Source organism: Doryrhamphus excisus, chromosome 7 (genome assembly GCF_030265055.1).
Source record: "Doryrhamphus excisus isolate RoL2022-K1 chromosome 7, RoL_Dexc_1.0, whole genome shotgun sequence".
In the NCBI taxonomy this organism is placed as follows: domain Eukaryota; kingdom Metazoa; phylum Chordata; class Actinopteri; order Syngnathiformes; family Syngnathidae; genus Doryrhamphus; species Doryrhamphus excisus.
This window is the reverse complement of record NC_080472.1, coordinates 13,137,933-13,151,394: the sequence shown is the minus strand read 5'-3', so window position 1 is coordinate 13,151,394 and position 13,462 is coordinate 13,137,933. Positions and strand designations below refer to the sequence as shown.

Below are 13,462 nucleotides of genomic sequence, written 5' to 3'. Positions count from 1 at the left end.
TGGCCTGCGTCACCTTCAAATAGGATCTTTTCAGTTGACCTGGCAGCTTATGGCCATACTCCCCTCACAACGCCCGATCTCGTCCGACCTCGGAAGCTAAGCAGGGGCGGGCCTGTTTAATACTTGGATGGGAGACCGCCTGGGAATTCCAGGTGCTGTAAGCTTTTTATGGTTTCTGCTCTTGCCTGACAGCAGAGGGCGCTGTTTGACACTTTTTGCTGGAGTCTAGTTTGGCCTGTGTCGCCTTCAAATAGGATCTTTTCAGTTGCCCTGGCAGCTTACGGCCATACTACCCTGAAAACGCCCGATCTCGTCCGATCTCGGAAGCTAAGCAGGGGTGGGCCTGGTTAGTACTTGGATGGGAGACCGCCTGGGAATACCAGGTGCTGTAAGTTTTTTATAGTTTCTGCTCTTGCCTGACAGCAGAGGGCGCTGTTTGACACTTTTTGCTGGATCTAGTTTGGCCTGCGTCGCCTTCAAATAAGATCTTTTCAGTTGTCCTGGCAGCTTACGGCCATACTACCCTGAAAACGCCCGATCTCGTCCGATCTCGGAAGCTAAGCAGGGGCGGGCGTGGTTAGTACTTGGATGGGAGACCGCCTGGGAATACCTGGTGCTGTAAGCTTTTTATGGTTTCTGCTCTTGCCTGACAGCAGAGGGCGCTGTTTGACACTTTTTGCTGGAGTCTAGTTTGGCCTGCGTCGCCTTCAAATAGGATCTTTTCAGTTACCCTGGCAGCTTTCGGCCATACTACCCTGAAAACGCCCGATCTCGGAAGCTAAGCAGGGGCGGGCCTGGTTAGTACTTGGATGGGAGACCGCCTGGGAATACCAGGTGCTGTAAGCTTTTTATGGTTTCTGCTCTTGCCTGACAGCAGAGGGCGCTGTTTGACACTTTTTGCTGGAGTCTAGTTTGGCCTGCGTCGCCTTCAAATAGGATCTTTTCAGTTGCCCTGGCAGCTTACGGCCATACTACCCTGAAAACGCCCGATCTCGTCGGACCTCGGAAGCTAAGCAGGGGCGGGCCTGGTTAGTACTTTGATGGGAGACCGCCTGGGAATACCAGGTGCTGCAAGCTTTTTATGGCTTCTGCTCTTGCCTGACAGCAGAGGGCGCTGTTTGACACTTTTTGCTGGAGTCTATTTTGGCCTGCGTCGCCTTCAAATAGGATCTTTTCAGTTGACCTGGCAGCTTTCGGCCATACTACCCTGAAAACGCCCGATCTCGGAAGCTAAGCAGGGGCGGGCCTGGTTAGTACTTGGATGGGAGACCGCCTGGGAATACCAGGTGCTGTAAGCTTTTTATGGTTTCTGCTCTTGCCTGACAGCAGAGGGCGCTGTTTGACACTTTTTGCTGGAGTCTAGTTTGGCCTGCGTCGCCTTCAAATAGGATCTTTTCAGTTGCCCTGGCAGCTTACGGCCATACTACCCTGAAAACGCCCGATCTCGTCCGATCTCGGAAGCTAAGCAGGGGCGGGCCTGGTTAGTACTTGGATGGGAGTCCGCCTGGGAATACCAGGTGCTGTAAGCTTTTTATAGTTTATGCTCTTGCCTGACAGCAGAGGGCGCTGTTTGACACTTTTTGCTGGAGTCTAGTTTGGCCTGCGTCGCCTTCAAATAAGATCTTTTCAGTTGTCCTGGCAGCTTACGGCCATACTACCCTGAAAACGCCCGATCTCGTCAGATCTCGGAAGCTAAGCAGCGGCGGGCCTGGTTAGTACTTGGATGGGAGACCGCCTGGGAATACCAGGTGCTGTAAGCTTTTTATGGTTTCTGCTCTTGCCTGACAGCAGAGGGCGCTGTTTGACACTTTTTGCTGGAGTCTAATTTGGCCTGCGTCGCCTTCAAATAGGATCTTTTTAGTAGCCCTGGCACCATACCGCCATACTACCTTGAAAACGCCCGATCTCGTCCGATCTCGGAAGCTAAGCAGGGGCGGGCCTGGTTAGTACTTGGATGGGAGACCGCCTGGGAATACCAGGTGCTGCAAGCTTTTTATGGCTTCTGCTCTTGCCTGACAGCAAAGGGCGCTGTTTGACACTTTTTGCTGGAGTCTATTTTGGCCTGCGTCGCCTTCAAATAGGATCTTTTCAGTTGACCTGGCAGCTTTCGGCCATACTACCCTGAAAACGCCCGATCTCGGAAGCTAAGCAGGGGCGGGCCTGGTTAGTACTTGGATGGGAGACCGCCTGGGAATACCAGGTGCTGTAAGCTTTTTATGGTTTCTGCTCTTGCCTGACAGCAGAGGGCGCTGTTTGACACTTTTTGCTGGAGTCTAGTTTGGCCTGCGTCGCCTTCAAATAGGATCTTTTCAGTTGCCCTGGCAGCTTACGGCCATACTACCCTGAAAACGCCCGATCTCGTCCGATCTCGGAAGCTAAGCAGGGGCGGGCCTGGTTAGTACTTGGATGGGAGTCCGCCTGGGAATACCAGGTGCTGTAAGCTTTTTATAGTTTATGCTCTTGCCTGACAGCAGAGGGCGCTGTTTGACACTTTTTGCTGGAGTCTAGTTTGGCCTGCGTCGCCTTCAAATAAGATCTTTTCAGTTGTCCTGGCAGCTTACGGCCATACTACCCTGAAAACGCCCGATCTCGTCAGATCTCGGAAGCTAAGCAGCGGCGGGCCTGGTTAGTACTTGGATGGGAGACCGCCTGGGAATTCCAGGTGCTGTAAGCTTTTTATGGTTTCTGCTCTTGCCTGACAGCAGAGGGCGCTGTTTGACACTTTTTGCTGGAGTCTAGTTTGGCCTGTGTCGCCTTCAAATAGGATCTTTTCAGTTGCCCTGGCAGCTTACGGCCATACTACCCTGAAAACGCCCGATCTCGTCCGATCTCGGAAGCTAAGCAGGGGCGGGCCTGCTTAGTACTTGGATGGGAGTCCGCCTGGGAATACCAGGTGCTGTAAGCTTTTTATAGTTTATGCTCTTGCCTGACAGCAGAGGGCGCTGTTTGACACTTTTTGCTGGAGTCTAGTTTGGCCTGCGTCGCCTTCAAATAAGATCTTTTCAGTTGTCCTGGCAGCTTACGGCCATACTACCCTGAAAACGCCCGATCTCGTCAGATCTCGGAAGCTAAGCAGCGGCGGGCCTGGTTAGTACTTGGATGGGAGACCGCCTGGGAATACCAGGTGCTGTAAGCTTTTTATGGTTTCTGCTCTTGCCTGACAGCAGAGGGCGCTGTTTGACACTTTTTGCTGGAGTCTAATTTGGCCTGCGTCGCCTTCAAATAGGATCTTTTTAGTAGCCCTGGCAGCATACGGCCATACTACCTTGAAAACGCCCGATCTCGTCCGATCTCGGAAGCTAAGCAGGGGCGGGCCTGGTTAGTACTTGGATGGGAGGCCGCCTGGAAAAACCAGGTGCTGTAAGCTTTTTATGGTTTCTGCTCTTGCCTGACAGCAGAGGGCGCTGTTTGACACTTTTTGCTGGAGTCTACTTTGGCCTGCGTCGCCTTCAAATAGGATCTCTTCAGTTGCCATACTACCCTGAAAACGCCCGATCTCGTCCGATCTCGGATGCTAAGCAGGGGCGGGCCTGGTTAGTACTTGGATGGGAGACCGCCTGGGAATACCAGGTGCTGTAAGCTTTTTATGGTTTCTGCTCTTGCCTGACAGCAGAGGGTGCTGTTTGACACTTTTTGCTGGAGTCTAGTTTGGCCTGCGTCGCCTTCAAATAAGATCTTTTCAGTTGTCCTGGCAGCTTACGGCCATACTACCCTGAAAACGCCCGATCTCGGAAGCTAAGCAGGTGCGGGCCTGTTTAATACTTGGATGGGAGACCGCCTGGGAATTCCAGGTGCTGTAAGCTTTTTATGGTTTCTGCTCTTGCCTGACAGCAGAGGGCGCTGTTTGACACTTTTTGCTGGAGTCTAGTTTGGCCTGTGTGGCCTTCAAATAGGATCTTTTCAGTTGCCCTGGCAGCTTACGGCCATACTACCCTGAAAACGCCCGATCTCGTCCGATCTCGGAAGCTAAGCAGGGGCAGGCCTGGTTAGTACTTGGATGGGAGACCGCCTGGGAATACCAGGTGCTGTAAGCTTTTTATGGTTTCTGCTCTTGCCTGACAGCAGAGGGCGCTGTTTGACACTTTTTGCTGGAGTCGAGTTTGGCCTGCGTCACCTTCAAATAGGATCTTTTCAGTTGACCTGGCAGCTTATGGCCATACTCCCCTCACAACGCCCGATCTCGTCCGACCTCGGAAGCTAAGCAGGGGCGGGCCTGTTTAATACTTGGATGGGAGACCGCCTGGGAATTCCAGGTGCTGTAAGCTTTTTATGGTTTCTGCTCTTGCCTGACAGCAGAGGGCGCTGTTTGACACTTTTTGCTGGAGTCTAGTTTGGCCTGTGTCGCCTTCAAATAGGATCTTTTCAGTTGCCCTGGCAGCTTACGGCCATACTACCCTGAAAACGCCCGATCTCGTCCGATCTCGGAAGCTAAGCAGGGGTGGGCCTGGTTAGTACTTGGATGGGAGACCGCCTGGGAATACCAGGTGCTGTAAGTTTTTTATAGTTTCTGCTCTTGCCTGACAGCAGAGGGCGCTGTTTGACACTTTTTGCTGGAGTCTATTTTGGCCTGCGTCGCCTTCAAATAGGATCTTTTCAGTTGACCTGGCAGCTTTCGGCCATACTACCCTGAAAACGCCCGATCTCGGAAGCTAAGCAGGGGCGGGCCTGGTTAGTACTTGGATGGGAGACCGCCTGGGAATACCAGGTGCTGTAAGCTTTTTATGGTTTCTGCTCTTGCCTGACAGCAGAGGGCGCTGTTTGACACTTTTTGCTGGAGTCTAGTTTGGCCTGCGTCGCCTTCAAATAGGATCTTTTCAGTTGCCCTGGCAGCTTACGGCCATACTACCCTGAAAACGCCCGATCTCGTCCGATCTCGGAAGCTAAGCAGGGGCGGGCCTGGTTAGTACTTGGATGGGAGTCCGCCTGGGAATACCAGGTGCTGTAAGCTTTTTATAGTTTATGCTCTTGCCTGACAGCAGAGGGCGCTGTTTGACACTTTTTGCTGGAGTCTAGTTTGGCCTGCGTCGCCTTCAAATAAGATCTTTTCAGTTGTCCTGGCAGCTTACGGCCATACTACCCTGAAAACGCCCGATCTCGTCAGATCTCGGAAGCTAAGCAGCGGCGGGCCTGGTTAGTACTTGGATGGGAGACCGCCTGGGAATTCCAGGTGCTGTAAGCTTTTTATGGTTTCTGCTCTTGCCTGACAGCAGAGGGCGCTGTTTGACACTTTTTGCTGGAGTCTAGTTTGGCCTGTGTCGCCTTCAAATAGGATCTTTTCAGTTGCCCTGGCAGCTTACGGCCATACTACCCTGAAAACGCCCGATCTCGTCCGATCTCGGAAGCTAAGCAGGGGCGGGCCTGGTTAGTACTTGGATGGGAGTCCGCCTGGGAATACCAGGTGCTGTAAGCTTTTTATAGTTTATGCTCTTGCCTGACAGCAGAGGGCGCTGTTTGACACTTTTTGCTGGAGTCTAGTTTGGCCTGCGTCGCCTTCAAATAAGATCTTTTCAGTTGTCCTGGCAGCTTACGGCCATACTACCCTGAAAACGCCCGATCTCGTCAGATCTCGGAAGCTAAGCAGCGGCGGGCCTGGTTAGTACTTGGATGGGAGACCGCCTGGGAATACCAGGTGCTGTAAGCTTTTTATGGTTTCTGCTCTTGCCTGACAGCAGAGGGCGCTGTTTGACACTTTTTGCTGGAGTCTAATTTGGCCTGCGTCGCCTTCAAATAGGATCTTTTTAGTAGCCCTGGCAGCATACGGCCATACTACCTTGAAAACGCCCGATCTCGTCCGATCTCGGAAGCTAAGCAGGGGCGGGCCTGGTTAGTACTTGGATGGGAGGCCGCCTGGAAAAACCAGGTGCTGTAAGCTTTTTATGGTTTCTGCTCTTGCCTGACAGCAGAGGGCGCTGTTTGACACTTTTTGCTGGAGTCTACTTTGGCCTGCGTCGCCTTCAAATAGGATCTCTTCAGTTGCCCTGGCAGCTTACGGCCATACTACCCTGAAAACGCCCGATCTCGTCCGATCTCGGATGCTAAGCAGGGGCGGGCCTGGTTAGTACTTGGATGGGAGACCGCCTGGGAATACCAGGTGCTGTAAGCTTTTTATGGTTTCTGCTCTTGCCTGACAGCAGAGGGTGCTGTTTGACACTTTTTGCTGGAGTCTAGTTTGGCCTGCGTCGCCTTCAAATAAGATCTTTTCAGTTGTCCTGGCAGCTTACGGCCATACTACCCTGAAAACGCCCGATCTCGGAAGCTAAGCAGGTGCGGGCCTGTTTAATACTTGGATGGGAGACCGCCTGGGAATTCCAGGTGCTGTAAGCTTTTTATGGTTTCTGCTCTTGCCTGACAGCAGAGGGCGCTGTTTGACACTTTTTGCTGGAGTCTAGTTTGGCCTGTGTGGCCTTCAAATAGGATCTTTTCAGTTGCCCTGGCAGCTTACGGCCATACTACCCTGAAAACGCCCGATCTCGTCCGATCTCGGAAGCTAAGCAGGGGCAGGCCTGGTTAGTACTTGGATGGGAGACCGCCTGGGAATACCAGGTGCTGTAAGCTTTTTATGGTTTCTGCTCTTGCCTGACAGCAGAGGGCGCTGTTTGACACTTTTTGCTGGAGTCGAGTTTGGCCTGCGTCACCTTCAAATAGGATCTTTTCAGTTGACCTGGCAGCTTATGGCCATACTCCCCTCACAACGCCCGATCTCGTCCGACCTCGGAAGCTAAGCAGGGGCGGGCCTGTTTAATACTTGGATGGGAGACCGCCTGGGAATTCCAGGTGCTGTAAGCTTTTTATGGTTTCTGCTCTTGCCTGACAGCAGAGGGCGCTGTTTGACACTTTTTGCTGGAGTCTAGTTTGGCCTGTGTCGCCTTCAAATAGGATCTTTTCAGTTGCCCTGGCAGCTTACGGCCATACTACCCTGAAAACGCCCGATCTCGTCCGATCTCGGAAGCTAAGCAGGGGTGGGCCTGGTTAGTACTTGGATGGGAGACCGCCTGGGAATACCAGGTGCTGTAAGTTTTTTATAGTTTCTGCTCTTGCCTGACAGCAGAGGGCGCTGTTTGACACTTTTTGCTGGATCTAGTTTGGCCTGCGTCGCCTTCAAATAAGATCTTTTCAGTTGTCCTGGCAGCTTACGGCCATACTACCCTGAAAACGCCCGATCTCGTCCGATCTCGGAAGCTAAGCAGGGGCGGGCGTGGTTAGTACTTGGATGGGAGACCGCCTGGGAATACCTGGTGCTGTAAGCTTTTTATGGTTTCTGCTCTTGCCTGACAGCAGAGGGCGCTGTTTGACACTTTTTGCTGGAGTCTAGTTTGGCCTGCGTCGCCTTCAAATAGGATCTTTTCAGTTGCCCTGGCAGCTTACGGCCATACTACCCTGAAAACGCCCGATCTCGTCGGACCTCGGAAGCTAAGCAGGGGCGGGCCTGGTTATTACTTGGATGGGAGACCGCCTGGGAATACCAGGTGCTGCAAGCTTTTTATGGTTTCTGCTCTTGCCTGACAGCAGAGGGCGCTGTTTGACACTTTTTGCTGGAGTCTATTTTGACCTGCGTCGCCTTCAAATAGGATCTTTTCAGTTGACCTGGCAGCTTTCGGCCATACTACCCTGAAAACGCCCGATCTCGGAAGCTAAGCAGGGGCGGGCCTGGTTAGTACTTGGATGGGAGACCGCCTGGGAATACCAGGTGCTGTAAGCTTTTTATGGTTTCTGCTCTTGCCTGACAGCAGAGGGCGCTGTTTGACACTTTTTGCTGGAGTCTAGTTTGGCCTGCGTCGCCTTCAAATAGGATCTTTTCAGTTGCCCTGGCAGCTTACGGCCATACTACCCTGAAAACGCCCGATCTCGTCGGACCTCGGAAGCTAAGCAGGGGCGGGCCTGGTTAGTACTTGGATGGGAGACCGCCTGGGAATACCAGGTGCTGCAAGCTTTTTATGGCTTCTGCTCTTGCCTGACAGCAGAGGGCGCTGTTTGACACTTTTTGCTGGAGTCTATTTTGGCCTGCGTCGCCTTCAAATAGGATCTTTTCAGTTGACCTGGCAGCTTTCGGCCATACTACCCTGAAAACGCCCGATCTCGGAAGCTAAGCAGGGGCGGGCCTGGTTAGTACTTGGATGGGAGACCGCCTGGGAATACCAGGTGCTGTAAGCTTTTTATGGTTTCTGCTCTTGCCTGACAGCAGAGGGCGCTGTTTGACACTTTTTGCTGGAGTCTAGTTTGGCCTGCGTCGCCTTCAAATAGGATCTTTTCAGTTGCCTTGGCAGCTTACGGCCATACTACCCTGAAAACGCCCGATCTCGTCCGATCTCGGAAGCTAAGCAGGGGCGGGCCTGGTTAGTACTTGGATGGGAGTCCGCCTGGGAATACCAGGTGCTGTAAGCTTTTTATAGTTTATGCTCTTGCCTGACAGCAGAGGGCGCTGTTTGACACTTTTTGCTGGAGTCTAGTTTGGCCTGCGTCGCCTTCAAATAAGATCTTTTCAGTTGTCCTGGCAGCTTACGGCCATACTACCCTGAAAACGCCCGATCTCGTCAGATCTCGGAAGCTAAGCAGCGGCGGGCCTGGTTAGTACTTGGATGGGAGACCGCCTGGGAATACCAGGTGCTGTAAGCTTTTTATGGTTTCTGCTCTTGCCTGACAGCAGAGGGCGCTGTTTGACACTTTTTGCTGGAGTCTAATTTGGCCTGCGTCGCCTTCAAATAGGATCTTTTTAGTAGCCCTGGCAGCATACCGCCATACTACCTTGAAAACGCCCGATCTCGTCCGATCTCGGAAGCTAAGCAGGGGCGGGCCTGGTTAGTACTTAGATGGGAGACCGCCTGGGAATACCAGGTGCTGCAAGCTTTTTATGGCTTCTGCTCTTGCCTGACAGCAGAGGGCGCTGTTTGACACTTTTTGCTGGAGTCTATTTTGGCCTGCGTCGCCTTCAAATAGGATCTTTTCAGTTGACCTGGCAGCTTTCGGCCATACTACCCTGAAAACGCCCGATCTCGGAAGCTAAGCAGGGGCGGGCCTGGTTAGTACTTGGATGGGAGACCGCCTGGGAATACCAGGTGCTGTAAGCTTTTTATGGTTTCTGCTCTTGCCTGACAGCAGAGGGCGCTGTTTGACACTTTTTGCTGGAGTCTAGTTTGGCCTGCGTCGCCTTCAAATAGGATCTTTTCAGTTGCCCTGGCAGCTTACGGCCATACTACCTTGAAAACGCTCGATCTCGTCCGATCTCGGAAGCTAAGCAGGGGCGGGCCTGGTTAGTACTTGGATGGGAGTCCGCCTGGGAATACCAGGTGCTGTAAGCTTTTTATAGTTTATGCTCTTGCCTGACAGCAGAGGGCGCTGTTTGACACTTTTTGCTGGAGTCTAGTTTGGCCTGCGTCGCCTTCAAATAAGATCTTTTCAGTTGTCCTGGCAGCTTACGGCCATACTACCCTGAAAACGCCCGATCTCGTCAGATCTCGGAAGCTAAGCAGCGGCGGGCCTGGTTAGTACTTGGATGGGAGACCGCCTGGGAATTCCAGGTGCTGTAAGCTTTTTATGGTTTCTGCTCTTGCCTGACAGCAGAGGGCGCTGTTTGACACTTTTTGCTGGAGTCTAGTTTGGCCTGTGTCGCCTTCAAATAGGATCTTTTCAGTTGCCCTGGCAGCTTACGGCCATACTACCCTGAAAACGCCCGATCTCGTCCGATCTCGGAAGCTAAGCAGGGGCGGGCCTGGTTAGTACTTGGATGGGAGTCCGCCTGGGAATACCAGGTGCTGTAAGCTTTTTATAGTTTATGCTCTTGCCTGACAGCAGAGGGCGCTGTTTGACACTTTTTGCTGGAGTCTAGTTTGGCCTGCGTCGCCTTCAAATAAGATCTTTTCAGTTGTCCTGGCAGCTTACGGCCATACTACCCTGAAAACGCCCGATCTCGTCAGATCTCGGAAGCTAAGCAGCGGCGGGCCTGGTTAGTACTTGGATGGGAGACCGCCTGGGAATACCAGGTGCTGTAAGCTTTTTATGGTTTCTGCTCTTGCCTGACAGCAGAGGGCGCTGTTTGACACTTTTTGCTGGAGTCTAATTTGGCCTGCGTCGCCTTCAAATAGGATCTTTTTAGTAGCCCTGGCAGCATACGGCCATACTACCTTGAAAACGCCCGATCTCGTCCGATCTCGGAAGCTAAGCAGGGGCGGGCCTGGTTAGTACTTGGATGGGAGGCCGCCTGGAAAAACCAGGTGCTGTAAGCTTTTTATGGTTTCTGCTCTTGCCTGACAGCAGAGGGCGCTGTTTGACACTTTTTGCTGGAGTCTACTTTGGCCTGCGTCGCCTTCAAATAGGATCTCTTCAGTTGCCCTGGCAGCTTACGGCCATACTACCCTGAAAACGCCCGATCTCGTCCGATCTCGGATGCTAAGCAGGGGCGGGCCTGGTTAGTACTTGGATGGGAGACCGCCTGGGAATACCAGGTGCTGTAAGCTTTTTATGGTTTCTGCTCTTGCCTGACAGCAGAGGGTGCTGTTTGACACTTTTTGCTGGAGTCTAGTTTGGCCTGCGTCGCCTTCAAATAAGATCTTTTCAGTTGTCCTGGCAGCTTACGGCCATACTACCCTGAAAACGCCCGATCTCGGAAGCTAAGCAGGTGCGGGCCTGTTTAATACTTGGATGGGAGACCGCCTGGGAATTCCAGGTGCTGTAAGCTTTTTATGGTTTCTGCTCTTGCCTGACAGCAGAGGGCGCTGTTTGACACTTTTTGCTGGAGTCTAGTTTGGCCTGTGTGGCCTTCAAATAGGATCTTTTCAGTTGCCCTGGCAGCTTACGGCCATACTACCCTGAAAACGCCCGATCTCGTCCGATCTCGGAAGCTAAGCAGGGGCGGGCCTGGTTAGTACTTGGATGGGAGACCGCCTGGGAATACCAGGTGCTGTAAGCTTTTTATGGTTTCTGCTCTTGCCTGACAGCAGAGGGCGCTGTTTGACACTTTTTGCTGGAGTCGAGTTTGGCCTGCGTCACCTTCAAATAGGATCTTTTCAGTTGACCTGGCAGCTTATGGCCATACTCCCCTCACAACGCCCGATCTCGTCCGACCTCGGAAGCTAAGCAGGGGCGGGCCTGTTTAATACTTGGATGGGAGACCGCCTGGGAATTCCAGGTGCTGTAAGCTTTTTATGGTTTCTGCTCTTGCCTGACAGCAGAGGGCGCTGTTTGACACTTTTTGCTGGAGTCTAGTTTGGCCTGTGTCGCCTTCAAATAGGATCTTTTCAGTTGCCCTGGCAGCTTACGGCCATACTACCCTGAAAACGCCCGATCTCGTCCGATCTCGGAAGCTAAGCAGGGGTGGGCCTGGTTAGTACTTGGATGGGAGACCGCCTGGGAATACCAGGTGCTGTAAGTTTTTTATAGTTTCTGCTCTTGCCTGACAGCAGAGGGCGCTGTTTGACACTTTTTGCTGGATCTAGTTTGGCCTGCGTCGCCTTCAAATAAGATCTTTTCAGTTGTCCTGGCAGCTTACGGCCATACTACCCTGAAAACGCCCGATCTCGTCCGATCTCGGAAGCTAAGCAGGGGCGGGCGTGGTTAGTACTTGGATGGGAGACCGCCTGGGAATACCTGGTGCTGTAAGCTTTTTATGGTTTCTGCTCTTGCCTGACAGCAGAGGGCGCTGTTTGACACTTTTTGCTGGAGTCTAGTTTGGCCTGCGTCGCCTTCAAATAGGATCTTTTCAGTTGCCCTGGCAGCTTACGGCCATACTACCCTGAAAACGCCCGATCTCGTCGGACCTCGGAAGCTAAGCAGGGGCGGGCCTGGTTATTACTTGGATGGGAGACCGCCTGGGAATACCAGGTGCTGCAAGCTTTTTATGGTTTCTGCTCTTGCCTGACAGCAGAGGGCGCTGTTTGACACTTTTTGCTGGAGTCTATTTTGACCTGCGTCGCCTTCAAATAGGATCTTTTCAGTTGACCTGGCAGCTTTCGGCCATACTACCCTGAAAACGCCCGATCTCGGAAGCTAAGCAGGGGCGGGCCTGGTTAGTACTTGGATGGGAGACCGCCTGGGAATACCAGGTGCTGTAAGCTTTTTATGGTTTCTGCTCTTGCCTGACAGCAGAGGGCGCTGTTTGACACTTTTTGCTGGAGTCTAGTTTGGCCTGCGTCGCCTTCAAATAGGATCTTTTCAGTTGCCCTGGCAGCTTACGGCCATACTACCCTGAAAACGCCCGATCTCGTCGGACCTCGGAAGCTAAGCAGGGGCGGGCCTGGTTAGTACTTGGATGGGAGACCGCCTGGGAATACCAGGTGCTGCAAGCTTTTTATGGCTTCTGCTCTTGCCTGACAGCAGAGGGCGCTGTTTGACACTTTTTGCTGGAGTCTATTTTGGCCTGCGTCGCCTTCAAATAGGATCTTTTCAGTTGACCTGGCAGCTTTCGGCCATACTACCCTGAAAACGCCCGATCTCGGAAGCTAAGCAGGGGCGGGCCTGGTTATTACTTGGATGGGAGACCGCCTGGGAATACCAGGTGCTGCAAGCTTTTTATGGTTTCTGCTCTTGCCTGACAGCAGAGGGCGCTGTTTGACACTTTTTGCTGGAGTCTATTTTGACCTGCGTCGCCTTCAAATAGGATCTTTTCAGTTGACCTGGCAGCTTTCGGCCATACTACCCTGAAAACGCCCGATCTCGGAAGCTAAGCAGGGGCGGGCCTGGTTAGTACTTGGATGGGAGACCGCCTGGGAATACCAGGTGCTGTAAGCTTTTTATGGTTTCTGCTCTTGCCTGACAGCAGAGGGCGCTGTTTGACACTTTTTGCTGGAGTCTAGTTTGGCCTGCGTCGCCTTCAAATAGGATCTTTTCAGTTGCCCTGGCAGCTTACGGCCATACTACCCTGAAAACGCCCGATCTCGTCGGACCTCGGAAGCTAAGCAGGGGCGGGCCTGGTTAGTACTTGGATGGGAGACCGCCTGGGAATACCAGGTGCTGCAAGCTTTTTATGGCTTCTGCTCTTGCCTGACAGCAGAGGGCGCTGTTTGACACTTTTTGCTGGAGTCTATTTTGGCCTGCGTCGCCTTCAAATAGGATCTTTTCAGTTGACCTGGCAGCTTTCGGCCATACTACCCTGAAAACGCCCGATCTCGGAAGCTAAGCAGGGGCGGGCCTGGTTAGTACTTGGATGGGAGACCGCCTGGGAATACCAGGTGCTGTAAGCTTTTTATGGTTTCTGCTCTTGCCTGACAGCAGAGGGCGCTGTTTGACACTTTTTGCTGGAGTCTAGTTTGGCCTGCGTCGCCTTCAAATAGGATCTTTTCAGTTGCCCTGGCAGCTTACGGCCATACTACCCTGAAAACGCCCGATCTCGTCCGATCTCGGAAGCTAAGCAGGGGCGGGCCTGGTTAGTACTTGGATGGGAGTCCGCCTGGGAATACCAGGTGCTGTAAGCTTTTTATAGTTTATGCTCTTGCCTGACAGCAGAGGGCGCTGTTTGACACTTTTTGCTGGA

The 13,462-nt window shown here is 52.7% G+C and overlaps 39 non-coding genes and 20 pseudogenes across 39 annotated transcripts; all 59 read left to right on the top strand.

Moving 5' to 3' along the window:
• The first annotated feature begins 45 nt into the window (after window positions 1–45).
• LOC131133336 (5S ribosomal RNA) lies at window positions 46–164 on the top strand (annotated as a pseudogene).
• Window positions 165–276: 112 nt separating this feature from the next.
• Window positions 277–395, top strand: LOC131133663 (5S ribosomal RNA). Its single transcript, XR_009130944.1, has one exon. It is a non-coding gene; the product is annotated as a 5S ribosomal RNA (ribosomal RNA).
• Window positions 396–506: 111 nt separating this feature from the next.
• On the top strand, window positions 507–625 carry LOC131134007 (5S ribosomal RNA). The gene has a single exon (XR_009131278.1). It is a non-coding gene; the product is annotated as a 5S ribosomal RNA (ribosomal RNA).
• A 112-nt stretch (window positions 626–737) lies between these two features.
• LOC131133392 (5S ribosomal RNA) lies at window positions 738–846 on the top strand (annotated as a pseudogene).
• A 112-nt stretch (window positions 847–958) lies between these two features.
• LOC131132985 (5S ribosomal RNA) lies at window positions 959–1,077 on the top strand. Its single transcript, XR_009130569.1, has one exon. It is a non-coding gene; the product is annotated as a 5S ribosomal RNA (ribosomal RNA).
• A 112-nt stretch (window positions 1,078–1,189) lies between these two features.
• On the top strand, window positions 1,190–1,298 carry LOC131133390 (5S ribosomal RNA; annotated as a pseudogene).
• Window positions 1,299–1,410: 112 nt separating this feature from the next.
• Window positions 1,411–1,529, top strand: LOC131133733 (5S ribosomal RNA). The gene has a single exon (XR_009131012.1). It is a non-coding gene; the product is annotated as a 5S ribosomal RNA (ribosomal RNA).
• Window positions 1,530–1,641: 112 nt separating this feature from the next.
• On the top strand, window positions 1,642–1,760 carry LOC131133973 (5S ribosomal RNA). Its single transcript, XR_009131246.1, has one exon. It is a non-coding gene; the product is annotated as a 5S ribosomal RNA (ribosomal RNA).
• Window positions 1,761–1,872: 112 nt separating this feature from the next.
• Window positions 1,873–1,991, top strand: LOC131133346 (5S ribosomal RNA; annotated as a pseudogene).
• Window positions 1,992–2,103: 112 nt separating this feature from the next.
• On the top strand, window positions 2,104–2,212 carry LOC131133389 (5S ribosomal RNA; annotated as a pseudogene).
• A 112-nt stretch (window positions 2,213–2,324) lies between these two features.
• LOC131133732 (5S ribosomal RNA) lies at window positions 2,325–2,443 on the top strand. Its single transcript, XR_009131011.1, has one exon. It is a non-coding gene; the product is annotated as a 5S ribosomal RNA (ribosomal RNA).
• A 112-nt stretch (window positions 2,444–2,555) lies between these two features.
• LOC131134019 (5S ribosomal RNA) lies at window positions 2,556–2,674 on the top strand. Its single transcript, XR_009131290.1, has one exon. It is a non-coding gene; the product is annotated as a 5S ribosomal RNA (ribosomal RNA).
• A 112-nt stretch (window positions 2,675–2,786) lies between these two features.
• On the top strand, window positions 2,787–2,905 carry LOC131132884 (5S ribosomal RNA). Its single transcript, XR_009130468.1, has one exon. It is a non-coding gene; the product is annotated as a 5S ribosomal RNA (ribosomal RNA).
• A 112-nt stretch (window positions 2,906–3,017) lies between these two features.
• On the top strand, window positions 3,018–3,136 carry LOC131133972 (5S ribosomal RNA). Its single transcript, XR_009131245.1, has one exon. It is a non-coding gene; the product is annotated as a 5S ribosomal RNA (ribosomal RNA).
• A 112-nt stretch (window positions 3,137–3,248) lies between these two features.
• LOC131133161 (5S ribosomal RNA) lies at window positions 3,249–3,367 on the top strand. The gene has a single exon (XR_009130742.1). It is a non-coding gene; the product is annotated as a 5S ribosomal RNA (ribosomal RNA).
• Window positions 3,368–3,463: 96 nt separating this feature from the next.
• LOC131133415 (5S ribosomal RNA) lies at window positions 3,464–3,582 on the top strand (annotated as a pseudogene).
• Window positions 3,583–3,694: 112 nt separating this feature from the next.
• On the top strand, window positions 3,695–3,803 carry LOC131133579 (5S ribosomal RNA; annotated as a pseudogene).
• A 112-nt stretch (window positions 3,804–3,915) lies between these two features.
• Window positions 3,916–4,034, top strand: LOC131133267 (5S ribosomal RNA). Its single transcript, XR_009130843.1, has one exon. It is a non-coding gene; the product is annotated as a 5S ribosomal RNA (ribosomal RNA).
• Window positions 4,035–4,146: 112 nt separating this feature from the next.
• On the top strand, window positions 4,147–4,265 carry LOC131133335 (5S ribosomal RNA; annotated as a pseudogene).
• A 112-nt stretch (window positions 4,266–4,377) lies between these two features.
• Window positions 4,378–4,496, top strand: LOC131133662 (5S ribosomal RNA). Its single transcript, XR_009130943.1, has one exon. It is a non-coding gene; the product is annotated as a 5S ribosomal RNA (ribosomal RNA).
• A 112-nt stretch (window positions 4,497–4,608) lies between these two features.
• Window positions 4,609–4,717, top strand: LOC131133388 (5S ribosomal RNA; annotated as a pseudogene).
• A 112-nt stretch (window positions 4,718–4,829) lies between these two features.
• LOC131133731 (5S ribosomal RNA) lies at window positions 4,830–4,948 on the top strand. The gene has a single exon (XR_009131010.1). It is a non-coding gene; the product is annotated as a 5S ribosomal RNA (ribosomal RNA).
• A 112-nt stretch (window positions 4,949–5,060) lies between these two features.
• LOC131134017 (5S ribosomal RNA) lies at window positions 5,061–5,179 on the top strand. Its single transcript, XR_009131288.1, has one exon. It is a non-coding gene; the product is annotated as a 5S ribosomal RNA (ribosomal RNA).
• A 112-nt stretch (window positions 5,180–5,291) lies between these two features.
• On the top strand, window positions 5,292–5,410 carry LOC131133730 (5S ribosomal RNA). Its single transcript, XR_009131009.1, has one exon. It is a non-coding gene; the product is annotated as a 5S ribosomal RNA (ribosomal RNA).
• A 112-nt stretch (window positions 5,411–5,522) lies between these two features.
• LOC131133970 (5S ribosomal RNA) lies at window positions 5,523–5,641 on the top strand. Its single transcript, XR_009131243.1, has one exon. It is a non-coding gene; the product is annotated as a 5S ribosomal RNA (ribosomal RNA).
• A 112-nt stretch (window positions 5,642–5,753) lies between these two features.
• LOC131133160 (5S ribosomal RNA) lies at window positions 5,754–5,872 on the top strand. The gene has a single exon (XR_009130741.1). It is a non-coding gene; the product is annotated as a 5S ribosomal RNA (ribosomal RNA).
• Window positions 5,873–5,984: 112 nt separating this feature from the next.
• Window positions 5,985–6,103, top strand: LOC131133810 (5S ribosomal RNA). Its single transcript, XR_009131086.1, has one exon. It is a non-coding gene; the product is annotated as a 5S ribosomal RNA (ribosomal RNA).
• A 112-nt stretch (window positions 6,104–6,215) lies between these two features.
• LOC131133578 (5S ribosomal RNA) lies at window positions 6,216–6,324 on the top strand (annotated as a pseudogene).
• A 112-nt stretch (window positions 6,325–6,436) lies between these two features.
• On the top strand, window positions 6,437–6,555 carry LOC131133151 (5S ribosomal RNA). Its single transcript, XR_009130732.1, has one exon. It is a non-coding gene; the product is annotated as a 5S ribosomal RNA (ribosomal RNA).
• Window positions 6,556–6,667: 112 nt separating this feature from the next.
• LOC131133334 (5S ribosomal RNA) lies at window positions 6,668–6,786 on the top strand (annotated as a pseudogene).
• A 112-nt stretch (window positions 6,787–6,898) lies between these two features.
• Window positions 6,899–7,017, top strand: LOC131133661 (5S ribosomal RNA). The gene has a single exon (XR_009130942.1). It is a non-coding gene; the product is annotated as a 5S ribosomal RNA (ribosomal RNA).
• Window positions 7,018–7,128: 111 nt separating this feature from the next.
• Window positions 7,129–7,247, top strand: LOC131134005 (5S ribosomal RNA). Its single transcript, XR_009131276.1, has one exon. It is a non-coding gene; the product is annotated as a 5S ribosomal RNA (ribosomal RNA).
• Window positions 7,248–7,359: 112 nt separating this feature from the next.
• On the top strand, window positions 7,360–7,478 carry LOC131133194 (5S ribosomal RNA). The gene has a single exon (XR_009130774.1). It is a non-coding gene; the product is annotated as a 5S ribosomal RNA (ribosomal RNA).
• Window positions 7,479–7,590: 112 nt separating this feature from the next.
• On the top strand, window positions 7,591–7,699 carry LOC131133387 (5S ribosomal RNA; annotated as a pseudogene).
• Window positions 7,700–7,811: 112 nt separating this feature from the next.
• LOC131132959 (5S ribosomal RNA) lies at window positions 7,812–7,930 on the top strand. The gene has a single exon (XR_009130541.1). It is a non-coding gene; the product is annotated as a 5S ribosomal RNA (ribosomal RNA).
• Window positions 7,931–8,042: 112 nt separating this feature from the next.
• On the top strand, window positions 8,043–8,151 carry LOC131133386 (5S ribosomal RNA; annotated as a pseudogene).
• A 112-nt stretch (window positions 8,152–8,263) lies between these two features.
• On the top strand, window positions 8,264–8,382 carry LOC131133729 (5S ribosomal RNA). The gene has a single exon (XR_009131008.1). It is a non-coding gene; the product is annotated as a 5S ribosomal RNA (ribosomal RNA).
• A 112-nt stretch (window positions 8,383–8,494) lies between these two features.
• LOC131133969 (5S ribosomal RNA) lies at window positions 8,495–8,613 on the top strand. Its single transcript, XR_009131242.1, has one exon. It is a non-coding gene; the product is annotated as a 5S ribosomal RNA (ribosomal RNA).
• A 112-nt stretch (window positions 8,614–8,725) lies between these two features.
• LOC131133275 (5S ribosomal RNA) lies at window positions 8,726–8,844 on the top strand. Its single transcript, XR_009130851.1, has one exon. It is a non-coding gene; the product is annotated as a 5S ribosomal RNA (ribosomal RNA).
• Window positions 8,845–8,956: 112 nt separating this feature from the next.
• LOC131133384 (5S ribosomal RNA) lies at window positions 8,957–9,065 on the top strand (annotated as a pseudogene).
• Window positions 9,066–9,177: 112 nt separating this feature from the next.
• LOC131132883 (5S ribosomal RNA) lies at window positions 9,178–9,296 on the top strand. Its single transcript, XR_009130466.1, has one exon. It is a non-coding gene; the product is annotated as a 5S ribosomal RNA (ribosomal RNA).
• Window positions 9,297–9,408: 112 nt separating this feature from the next.
• LOC131134016 (5S ribosomal RNA) lies at window positions 9,409–9,527 on the top strand. Its single transcript, XR_009131287.1, has one exon. It is a non-coding gene; the product is annotated as a 5S ribosomal RNA (ribosomal RNA).
• Window positions 9,528–9,639: 112 nt separating this feature from the next.
• On the top strand, window positions 9,640–9,758 carry LOC131133728 (5S ribosomal RNA). The gene has a single exon (XR_009131007.1). It is a non-coding gene; the product is annotated as a 5S ribosomal RNA (ribosomal RNA).
• Window positions 9,759–9,870: 112 nt separating this feature from the next.
• Window positions 9,871–9,989, top strand: LOC131133968 (5S ribosomal RNA). Its single transcript, XR_009131241.1, has one exon. It is a non-coding gene; the product is annotated as a 5S ribosomal RNA (ribosomal RNA).
• Window positions 9,990–10,101: 112 nt separating this feature from the next.
• Window positions 10,102–10,220, top strand: LOC131133159 (5S ribosomal RNA). The gene has a single exon (XR_009130740.1). It is a non-coding gene; the product is annotated as a 5S ribosomal RNA (ribosomal RNA).
• Window positions 10,221–10,332: 112 nt separating this feature from the next.
• Window positions 10,333–10,451, top strand: LOC131133809 (5S ribosomal RNA). The gene has a single exon (XR_009131085.1). It is a non-coding gene; the product is annotated as a 5S ribosomal RNA (ribosomal RNA).
• A 112-nt stretch (window positions 10,452–10,563) lies between these two features.
• LOC131133577 (5S ribosomal RNA) lies at window positions 10,564–10,672 on the top strand (annotated as a pseudogene).
• A 112-nt stretch (window positions 10,673–10,784) lies between these two features.
• LOC131133949 (5S ribosomal RNA) lies at window positions 10,785–10,903 on the top strand. Its single transcript, XR_009131222.1, has one exon. It is a non-coding gene; the product is annotated as a 5S ribosomal RNA (ribosomal RNA).
• A 112-nt stretch (window positions 10,904–11,015) lies between these two features.
• LOC131133332 (5S ribosomal RNA) lies at window positions 11,016–11,134 on the top strand (annotated as a pseudogene).
• A 112-nt stretch (window positions 11,135–11,246) lies between these two features.
• Window positions 11,247–11,365, top strand: LOC131133660 (5S ribosomal RNA). Its single transcript, XR_009130941.1, has one exon. It is a non-coding gene; the product is annotated as a 5S ribosomal RNA (ribosomal RNA).
• Window positions 11,366–11,476: 111 nt separating this feature from the next.
• On the top strand, window positions 11,477–11,595 carry LOC131134004 (5S ribosomal RNA). The gene has a single exon (XR_009131275.1). It is a non-coding gene; the product is annotated as a 5S ribosomal RNA (ribosomal RNA).
• A 112-nt stretch (window positions 11,596–11,707) lies between these two features.
• LOC131133193 (5S ribosomal RNA) lies at window positions 11,708–11,826 on the top strand. The gene has a single exon (XR_009130773.1). It is a non-coding gene; the product is annotated as a 5S ribosomal RNA (ribosomal RNA).
• A 112-nt stretch (window positions 11,827–11,938) lies between these two features.
• On the top strand, window positions 11,939–12,047 carry LOC131133383 (5S ribosomal RNA; annotated as a pseudogene).
• Window positions 12,048–12,159: 112 nt separating this feature from the next.
• LOC131132958 (5S ribosomal RNA) lies at window positions 12,160–12,278 on the top strand. The gene has a single exon (XR_009130540.1). It is a non-coding gene; the product is annotated as a 5S ribosomal RNA (ribosomal RNA).
• A 112-nt stretch (window positions 12,279–12,390) lies between these two features.
• Window positions 12,391–12,499, top strand: LOC131133511 (5S ribosomal RNA; annotated as a pseudogene).
• A 112-nt stretch (window positions 12,500–12,611) lies between these two features.
• Window positions 12,612–12,720, top strand: LOC131133382 (5S ribosomal RNA; annotated as a pseudogene).
• Window positions 12,721–12,832: 112 nt separating this feature from the next.
• LOC131132957 (5S ribosomal RNA) lies at window positions 12,833–12,951 on the top strand. Its single transcript, XR_009130539.1, has one exon. It is a non-coding gene; the product is annotated as a 5S ribosomal RNA (ribosomal RNA).
• A 112-nt stretch (window positions 12,952–13,063) lies between these two features.
• On the top strand, window positions 13,064–13,172 carry LOC131133380 (5S ribosomal RNA; annotated as a pseudogene).
• Window positions 13,173–13,284: 112 nt separating this feature from the next.
• LOC131133726 (5S ribosomal RNA) lies at window positions 13,285–13,403 on the top strand. The gene has a single exon (XR_009131005.1). It is a non-coding gene; the product is annotated as a 5S ribosomal RNA (ribosomal RNA).
• Window positions 13,404–13,462: the final 59 nt, after the last annotated feature.